This window comes from Crinia signifera, chromosome 12 (assembly GCF_055691185.1).
Source record: "Crinia signifera chromosome 12, ASM5569118v1, whole genome shotgun sequence".
NCBI lineage: Eukaryota > Metazoa > Chordata > Amphibia > Anura > Myobatrachidae > Crinia > Crinia signifera.
In genome coordinates, this window is record NC_139228.1 from 61254164 (window position 1) to 61264579 (window position 10416).

At 43.6% G+C, this 10416-nt stretch overlaps 1 non-coding gene across 1 annotated transcript; it reads right to left on the bottom strand.

Annotated features, from left to right (window-relative positions):
* Window positions 1–873: 873 nt before the first annotated feature.
* LOC146051307 (5S ribosomal RNA) lies at window positions 874–992 on the bottom strand. The gene has a single exon (XR_014466703.1). It is a non-coding gene; the product is annotated as a 5S ribosomal RNA (ribosomal RNA).
* Window positions 993–10416: the final 9424 nt, after the last annotated feature.

The following is a 10416-nucleotide window of genomic DNA, read 5'->3' on the forward strand; positions in this document are numbered from 1 at the left end:
AATAGTAGCGCTAGACAAAATAGGATAAAAAAAATTTTTCACAATATTTAATAAACACAATAAAAAAGCACAAGAAATGAATTAATTAATAATGCATATGCAATTAGCTTGGCACCTATTATAATTTGTGGGTATGTCCATTCCTAGTACACCGCCAAAAAGATGGATCCAATAATGTCCAGAATGCAAAGTGGGTATAGTTACCGCAGGGAAGTGTCCGACAAGAAGATACTTAATCCTTGGTAAGGAAAAGCAAATGCTGGAATCTTCAGATGGTTGGAGTCCCGAATATTGATGCGGAAATTGGAGTACCAAAGTGATCTGTTCTGGAGGCGGCTGGTCTGGACCAAATAGTAACGATAGTGGTTGGGAAAGGTGCCAAGGGGTCTGCTCTTGACGCGTTTCGCTGTATCAAGGTACAGCTTTATCAAAGGAATGATGTTGTAGCTGTGGTATGGGTTTATATACCCTGTTCTTAATGAGTAATCGATTACACTTGTGCTTGTCACTTTCATAGAATATACATATAAAAACGATAGAGAGATGAACATGGAGGCAAAACAATATACATATAATTAACATAGTATGTAGAAGATATTAAAATTAAATAAATTAGACGTTTTATATACAGAGTTTAAGGACACTGGAATCTTATTGGTCCGTGGATTTGTGACATAACCTATCAATAACCATGGTTACGTAAATAACTTGTATGTGGACCAATCATTATTCCTCTGAGTGAGTCACATGCTGTCAGTTAGCAGGAAGTAGGGCGGAAGTGCCATTAGCCGATCGTATGATCGGGATTTAGGAACGCACGCTGACTAGCGTGTGGTCCAAGCCTCGTTTTGATAGCGAGGTCTGGCGGAGAATTACCTACAGCACCTGGTGTTCCCATGTGGTCTCCCACCCAAGTACTTACCAGGCCCAACACTGCTTAGCTGCCAAGATCTGACGAGATTGGGCTTATCCAGTGTGGTATGGCTGTATGTGATACAGCGAAACGCGTCAGGAGCAGACCCCTTGGCACCTTTCCCAACCACTATCGTTACTATTTGGTCCAGACCAGCCGCCTCCAGAACAGATCACTTTGGTACTCCAATTTCCGCATCAATATTCGGGACTCCAACCATCTGAAGATTCCAGCATTTGCTTTTCCATACCAAGGATTAAGTATCTTCTTGTCGGATACTTCCCTGCGGTAACTATACCCACTTTGCATTCTGGACATTATTGGATCCATCTTTTTGGCGGTGTACTAGGAATGGACATACCCACAAATTATAATAGGTGCCAAGCTAATTGCATATGCATTATTAATTAATTCATTTCTTGTGCTTTTTTATTGTGTTTATTAAATATTGTGAAAAAAATTTTTTATCCTATTTTGTCTAGCGCTACTATTCTTTTGTATTTTTGCTTTTTTCTAGGGGCTCTCAACCCCTTCCCTAGTAGCAGCTCCACCAAACATCCCACCATAGGCGCCTAATAGGTTGGCTCCCCAACCATCCATCTTCTAGAGCTTACAATCTATATTCCTTACCACATGTACACGCACACACACAGATGTTCTAGGGTTATTTGTTGGGAGAATATTAGCCTACCAGTATATTTTTGGATTGTGGTAGGGAACCGGAGTACCCGGAGGAAACCCACGCCAGCACAGGGAGAATCGAGGACCTTATTCTGGTTGACATGCAGTGCTGTTTAAGCAGGGGCGAATTTAGGGGTCATGCCGCCCCTAGGCACAACATTTTTGTCCGCCCCCCCGCCAAATGTATGTATACATGTATGTATGTATATGTGCACCCGCGTGGGTATGTATGTGTGTATATATATATATATATATATATATATATATATATATATATATAAAGTCGAATGCCCGGCACAGCCTCCTTCCGTATAGGGGTTCTGGGTGCCCGCACTATGATAGCATGTACAATCCCAGTATTGGCGCGGCACTCCAACAATACTTCAAGGCAGTGGGTAAAGATAAAACTTCTCTTTATTGGCTGCAACGTTTCGATGCTACGCAGGCATCGTTTTCAAGCAGAAAACTCTGCTTGAAAACGATGCCTGCGTAGCATCGAAACGTTGCAGCCAATAAAGAGAAGTTTTATCTTTACCCACTGCCTTGAAGTATTGTTGGAGTGCCGCGCCAATACTGGGATTTTATATATATATATATATATATATATATATAAACTGTATACACACACACACACCATAATAAAAAAAAAAATAGTTATGGTATACCCCTAAAGCGCACACTTTTTTTTTAACATGCCGATTTTTAAGCACTTACTGTTTAATAGAAGGTATGGAAACAGTTAACCCCTTCCCGACATTTGACGTACATTTACGTCATGGTCGGGAAGCACTTCCCGACACATGGCGTAAATGTACGTCATGGATTTAAACTGTCACCGCGTCTATAGACGCGGTGACAGTTTCAACATGTCTGCTGTCCCTGACAGCAGACATGTCCGTGCATGCCCAGGGGGGGCTGCGATGCCGCCCCCCCGTCGGCGATCGCTGTGATTGGCTGTTCAGTGTGAACAGCCAATTACAGCGTTTTCCTGTGTCACCGGCGAATAACGTTCGCCGGTGACACGGGATCGGAGGTGATTGGTGCTGTAAAGTACAGCACCAATCACCGCGGGGTGTAAGGGTGACACTGGTGTCACCCCACCTCACCCCGCCCGCCCCCAAAGGCCGTGATTGGTTCGTCGGACCGACGGACCAATCACAGCCATGGAGGGGGGTTTAAACTAACGGTGACTGCACTGCAGACGCCATTCCGGTCTGGAATAGCGTGCAGTGCGGTCACCGTGCCACCTGCCGCCATATACTGACCAGAACCTTGCTCCATACTTACCTGATCACTGCTTCATCGCTGCTTGATCACTGCTTGATCTGTGCCTAGTAGTGTGCTGGATGCTTCCTGGATCCTGTTGCTACTTGTGCCTTCCTGTGCTGTGAAATTGTGCTGCTGCAGTGTAATAGCTAGATAGAGAGATAGATAGAGAGAGATAGAGAGATAGAGAGAGATAGAGAGAGATAGAGAGAGAGATAGTGTCAGAGAGTGCTATATTTTGTGCTGCTGCAGTGTGATATAGTTATAGATAGAGAGAGAGAGATAGAGAGATAGAGAGAGAGAGAGAGATAGATAGAGGCCTAGTGACAGAGTGCTATATTTTGTGCTGCTGCAGTGTGATAGTTATAGAGAGATAGAGAGAGATAGAGAGAGAGAGATAGTGACAGATTGTGCTATATATTTTTTATATAACTGACTGCTGCCCCCTCCTTTTGTGCTGATCAGTATAAATTAACTGATCAGCAACTTTTTGGGGGCGCAGGTTTTTTTTTATATATAGATATACCTGTCAGTGCTGCTGCTGTAGTGTCATAGAGTGAGAGATAGTGAGAGATAGAGAGAGATAGAGAGAGATAGAGAGAGATAGAGAGAGATAGAGAGAGATAGTGACAGAGAGTGACAGAGAGTGATAGAGAGTGTATATTTTGTGTCTGCTACCCCCCCTTTTTGGGGGTGCAGGTTTTTTAGTGTCCTAGAGTGATAGATAGTGAGAGATAGTGAGAGATAGTGAGAGATAGTGAGAGATAGTGAGAGATAGTGACAGAGAGTGATAGAGAGTGACAGAGAGTGCTAAATTTTGTGTCTGCTGCCCCCGCCTTTTGTGCTGATCACTATATCTGAGGTGATCAGCAACTTTTTTGGGGGTGCAGAGGTTTTTTTTTTTTTTATATATACCTGTCAGTTGCACCAAAGGTTGTGCACCTGCTGCACCTCACTGGTAATCAGTGTCGCATCACTGATCACCTTTTTTTTTTTTTGTGAGTGCTGTGGGGTCTTTTTTTAATTTTTTTTTTACACACACTGTGATTTTGTGGGTGTCCTGTGGCCACTGTGCGCTGATCAGTGACGTACATCACTGATCAGCTTTTTCGGCACAGGGTTGATCTATTTTATTTTTTTTTTTGATCAAATTCCTGTTGCCTTTGAGCGCTGTTCAGTGACAGACGTTACTGACCAACATCTGTGCTCAATTTCTGGCGCAGGACCTTTTTTTTTTTTTTTTTTTAACCCCTTCAGTTTTTTATTTTTAACCCCTTCATTTTTTTTTTTTTTTTTATTGGTATAAAGTATTTTTTTTTTTTCTGCACTACATACACACTACATATCCCCCGGGTTGAAATAAAGTTTGTACCCCCCCCTACACTATACACGTGTTGAAACATTTCACTACCAGTAACACAAAAATAAAAATGGCATCCCAAATGTCCTCCCAAATGTCCTCCCAAATGTCATCACAGTCATCCAGAAGAATGTATTCAGCGGAGGAGGCATATGCCCTGCTTGCTTCTGACTCTGACACAGCCAGTGATGCAAGCGGGGAATTTGAAGGATTCGCCTTAAGCTCCTCTTCCTCCTCTGATGATGAGGGACCCCCTCAAAGACGCCCCCGTAGAGCAGCTGAGACCCCCCCCCCAACAATTGATCTCGTATGGACCCCACCACCAGACAATTTTGAGCCCCAGGTTCCTGAGTTTTTGGCCATGCCAGGAATCCAATTTGATTCCACAGGTCTCAGAGAAATTGACTTTTTCAAATTATTTTTCTCTGATGATTTTGTAAATTTAATGGTGGACCAAACTAATTTATATGCCCAGCAGTTTATTGCTCAAAACCCCACGTCATCATTTGCTAGGTGGACCCCTGTAGATGCAGTAGAGATGATGACGTTTTGGGGTCTGGTGTTTCATATGGGCATAGTAAAAAAGCCAGAAATTAGGCAATATTGGAGTACAGATGTTCTGTACAGTACTCCATTTTACCGTATGGCCATGACCCGGACTCGATTTGAGACAATTCTTAAATTTATACATTACACCGATAATGCACAGTGCCCACCCAGAGATGATCCCACCTTTGACCGGCTATTCAAAGTCAGGCCGGTCATTGATCATTTCAGTGCCAAATTTGAAGAGGTGTACATCCCTGAAAAATTTATTTGTATCGACGAGTCCCTTATACATTTTAAAGGAAGGGTTAAATTCCGCCAGTACCTTCCCAGTAAGAGGGCAAGGTATGGCATAAAAATGTATAAACTGTGTGAAAGCACCTCAGGGTACACCCACAGGTTTAGGGTTTATGAAGGGAAGGATTCTAGAATTGAACCACCAGAATGCCCCCCCTCCCTCGTAGGTGTTAGTGGGAAAATTGTCTGGGATTTAGTGCACCCCTTCCTGGATAAAGGTTATCACCTCTATGTGGATAACTTTTACACTAGCATCCCCCTGTTTAAGGCCCTTGGTTCAAGAGGTACAGCAGCTTGCGGTACTGTGCGCAAGAACCAAAGAGGCCTCCCAAAAACGCACATTGCCCAAGTAATGAGAAGGGGTGAAAGCAGGGGAATATGCAACGAAAATATGTTGTTGGTCAAATATAAGGACAAGAGGGATGTCCTTATACTGACAACAATTCACGGAGACAGTACCACCTCCGTCCCTGTACGAGGTACCAGTACCCACACCTCAAAACCTAATTGTATCCTGGATTACAATAGGTACATGGGCGGAGTGGATCTTTCAGATCAGGTACTGAAGCCGTACAGTGCCCTGCGGAAAACAAAAATCTGGTACAAGAAGGTGGCCGTGTATATCATCCAGATGGCACTGTATAACGCTTACGTGCTATTCCGTTCTACCGGCCAGAGGGGGACATTTATGCACTTTCAAGAGGAAGTCATAAAGGGCCTAATATTTGGGAACCAGCAGGCAGAGGGCCCCAGTACTTCTAGTACTGGCCCCCGTATTGTACCAGGGCAGCATTTTCCTGATGAAATCCCCTCCACTGGAAAAAAGGGCAGGACACAAAAAAGGTGCAAAGTTTGCTATAAAAAGGGAATAAGAAAGCAAACTATTTTCCAGTGTGACACTTGCCCCGACAAACCCGGCCTATGTATAAAGGAGTGTTTTAAAATATACCACACATCTATGGAATATTAGGTTCATAATTTCACCGTGCTTCGGGGGTCTTGCTAATGCCACATAGCACCCACCATTCATTCCACCAGAATCTGAGCCGCAAAATCCAAAAATCACTCCTTCCCTTCTGAGTCCTGCCATGCACCCAACTGGTATTTTTTGGTCACATGTGAGGCATTGCCGTACTCGGGAGAAATTGGGGCACAGATTTTGGGGTGCTTTGTCTCCTTCATTCCTTGTGAAAATGAAAAATTTTGAGCCAGAACTGCATTTTTGTGTAAAAAAATGTAATTTTTCATGTTCACTGCCCAGTTTTATCAAAATTGGTGAAACCCCTGGGGGTTTGAAATGTACACTATACCCCTAGATGAATTCCCTGAGGGGTGTAGTTTGCAAAATGGGGTCACTTGTGGGGGGGTTCCACTGTATTGGTGCTTTGGGGGTCTTGCTAATGCGACATAGCACCCACCATCATTCCACCAGAATTTGTGCTGCAAAATCCAAATATCACTCCTTCCCTTCTGAGTCCTGACACTTTTTGGTCACACATGAGGCATTGCCGTACTCGGGAGAAATTGGGGCACAGATTTTGGGGTGCTTTGTCTCCTTCATTCCTTCTGAAAATGAAAAATTTTGAGCCAGAACTGCATTTTTGTGTAAAAAAATGTAATTTTTCATTTTCACTGCCCACTTGTATCAAAATTGGTGAAACCCCTGGGGGTTTGAAATGTACACTATACCCCTAGATGAATTCCCTGAGGGGTGTAGTTTGCAAAATGGGGTGACTTGTGGGGGGGTTCCACTGTATTGGTGCAACATAGCACCCACCATTCATTCCACCAGAATCTGTGCTGCAAAATCCAAAAATCACTCCTTCCCTTCTGAGTCCTGCCATGCACCCAACTGGTATTTTTTGGTCACATGTGAGGCATTGCCGTACTCGGGAGAAATTGGGGCACAGATTTTGGGGTGCTTTTTCTCCTTCATACCTTCTGAAAATGAAAAATTTTGAGCCAGAACTGCATTTTTGTGTAAAAAATGTAATTTTTCTTTTTCACTGCCCACTTGTATCAAAATTGGTGAAACCCCTGGGGGTTTTAAATGTACACTATACCCCTAGATGAATTCCCTGAGGGGTGTAGTTTGCAAAATGGGGTCACTTGTGGGGGGGTTCCACTGTATTGGTGCTTGGGGGGTCTTGCTAATGCGACATAGCACCCACCAAAATTCCACCAGAATCTGAGCTGCAAAATCCAAAAATCACTCCTTCCCTTTTGAGTCCTGCCATGCACCCAACTGGTATTTTTTGGTCACATGTGAGGCATTGCCGTACTCGGGAGAAATTGGGGCACAGATTTTGGGGTGCTTTTTCTCCTTCATACCTTCTGAAAATGAAAAATTTTGAGCCAGAACTGCATTTTTGTGTAAAAAATGTAATTTTTCATGTTCACTGCCCACTTGTATCAAAATTGGTGAAACCCCTGGGGGTTTGAAATGTACACTATACCCCTAGATGAATTCCCTGAGGGGTGTAGTTTGCAAAATGGGGTCACTTGTGGGGGGGTTCCACTGTATTGGTACTTGGGGGGTCTTGCTAATGCAACATAGCACCCACCAAAATTCCACCAGAATCTGAGCTGCAAAATCCAAAAATTACTCCTTCCCTTCTGAGTCCTGCCATGCACCCAACTGGTATTTTTTGGTCACATGTGAGGCATTGCCGTACTCGGGAGAAATTGGGGCACAGATTTTGGGGTGCTTTGTCTCCTTCATACCTTCTGAAAATGAAAAATTTTGAGCCAGAACTGCATTTTTGTGTAAAAAAATGTAATTTTTCATTTTCACTGCCCACTTGTATCAAAATTGGTGAAACCCCTGGGGGTTTGAAATGTACACTATACCCCTAGATGAATTCCCTGAGGGGTGTACTTTGCAAAATGGGGTGACTTGTGGGGGGGTTCCACTGTATTGGTGCAACATAGCACCCACCATTCATTCCACCAAAATCTGTGCTGCAAAATCCAAAAATCACTCCTTCCGTTCTGAGTCCTGCCATGCACCCAACTGGTATTTTTTGGTCACATGTGAGGCATTGCCGTACTCGGGAGAAATTGGGGCACAGATTTTGGGGTGCTTTTTCTCCTTCATACCTTCTGAAAATGAAAAATTTTGAGCCAGAACTGCATTTTTGTGTAAAAAAATGTAATTTTTCATTTTCACTGCCCACTTGTATCAAAATTGGTGAAACCCCTGGGGGTTTGAAATGTACACTATACCCCTAGATGAATTCCCTGAGGGGTGTAGTTTTCAAAATGGGGTGACTTGTGGGGGGTTCCACTGTATTGGTGCTTGGGGGGTCTTGCTAATGCGACATAGCACCCACCAAAATTCCACCAGAATCTGAGCTGCAAAATCCAAAAATCACTCCTTCCGTTCTGAGTCCTGCCATGCACCCAACTGGTATTTTTTGGTCACATGTGAGGCATTGCCGTACTCGGGAGAAATTGGGGCACAGATTTTGGGGTGCTTTTTCTCCTTCATACCTTCTGAAAATGAAAAATTTCGAGCCAGAACTGCATTTTTGTGTAAAAAATGTAATTTTTCATTTTCACTGCCCACTTGTATCAAAATTGGTGAAACCCCTGGGGGTTTGAAATGTACACTATACCCCTAGATGAATTCCCTGAGGGGTGTAGTTTTCAAAATGGGGTGACTTGTGGGGGGGTTCCACTGTATTGGTGCTTGGGGGGTCTTGCTAATGCGACATAGCACCCACCAAAATTCCACCAGAATCTGAGCCGCAAAATCCAAAAATCACTCCTTCCGTTCTGAGTCCTGCCATGCACCCAACTGGTATTTTTTGGTCACATGTGAGGCATTTCCGTACTCGGGAGAAATTGGGGCACATATTTTGGGGTGCTTTTTCTCCTTCATACCTTCTGAAAATGAAAAATTTTGAGCCAGAACTGCATTTTTGTGTAAAAAAATGTAATTTTTCATTTTCACTGCCCACTTGTATCAAAATTGGTGAAACCCCTGGGGGTTTGAAATGTACACTATACCCCTAGATGAATTCCCTGAGGGGTGTACTTTGCAAAATGGGGTGACTTGTGGGGGGGTTCCACTGTATTGGTGCAACATAGCACCCACCATTCATTCCACCAGAATCTGTGCTGCAAAATCCAAAAATCACTCCTTCCCTTCTGAGTCCTGCCATGCACCCAACTGGTATTTTTTGGTCACATGTGAGGCATTGCCGTACTCGGGAGAAATTGGGGCACAGATTTTGGGGTGCTTTGTCTCCTTCATACCTTCTGAAAATGAAAAATTTTGAGCCAGAACTGCATTTTTGTGTAAAAAAATGTAATTTTTCATTTTCACTGCCCACTTGTATCAAAATTGGTGAAACCCCTGGGGGTTTGAAATGTACACTATACCCCTAGATGAATTCCCTGAGGGGTGTACTTTGCAAAATGGGGTGACTTGTGGGGGGGTTCCACTGTATTGGTGCAACATAGCACCCAACATTCATTCCACCAGAATCTGTGCTGCAAAATCCAAAAATCACTCCTTCCCTTCTGAGTCCTGCCATGCACCCAACTGGTATTTTTTGGTCACATGTGAGGCATTGCCGTACTCGGGAGAAATTGGGGCACAGATTTTGGGGTGCTTTTTCTCCTTCATACCTTCTGAAAATGAAAAATTTTGAGCCAGAACTGCATTTTTGTGTAAAAAAATGTAATTTTTCATTTTTACTGCCCACTTGTATCAAAATTGGTGAAACCCCTGGGGGTTTGAAATGTACACTATACCCCTAGATGAATTCCCTGAGGGGTGTAGTTTGCAAAATGGGGTGACTTGTGGGGGGGTTCCACTGTATTGGTGCTTGGGGGGTCTTGCTAATGCGACATAGCACCCACCAAAATTCCACCAGAATCTGAGCTGCAAAATCCAAAAATCACTCCTTCCCTTCTGAGTCCTGCCATGCACCCAACTGGTATTTTTTGGTCACATGTGAGGCATTGCCGTACTCGGGAGAAATTGGGGCACAGATTTTGGGGTGCTTTGTCTCCTTCATACCTTCTGAAAATGACAAATTTGGATCCAGAACTGCATTTTTGTGTAAAAAAAATAATTTTTCATTTTCACTGCCCAGTTGTACCACAATTGGTGAAACCCCTGGGGGTTTGAAATGTACACTATACCCCTAGATGAATTCCCTGAGGGGTGTAGTTTGCAAAATGGGGTCACTTGTGGGGGGGTTCCTAACTTTTAGCATCTTATGGTGCCTTGAAACCTACATGGTGCCTAAAAAATAATCTCATAAAAAGGAGGCTCCAAAATCAAGTAGGTGCTCCTTCTATTATGAAGCCTGTGGTTTGGTCACCGTGCACACTAGGGCCA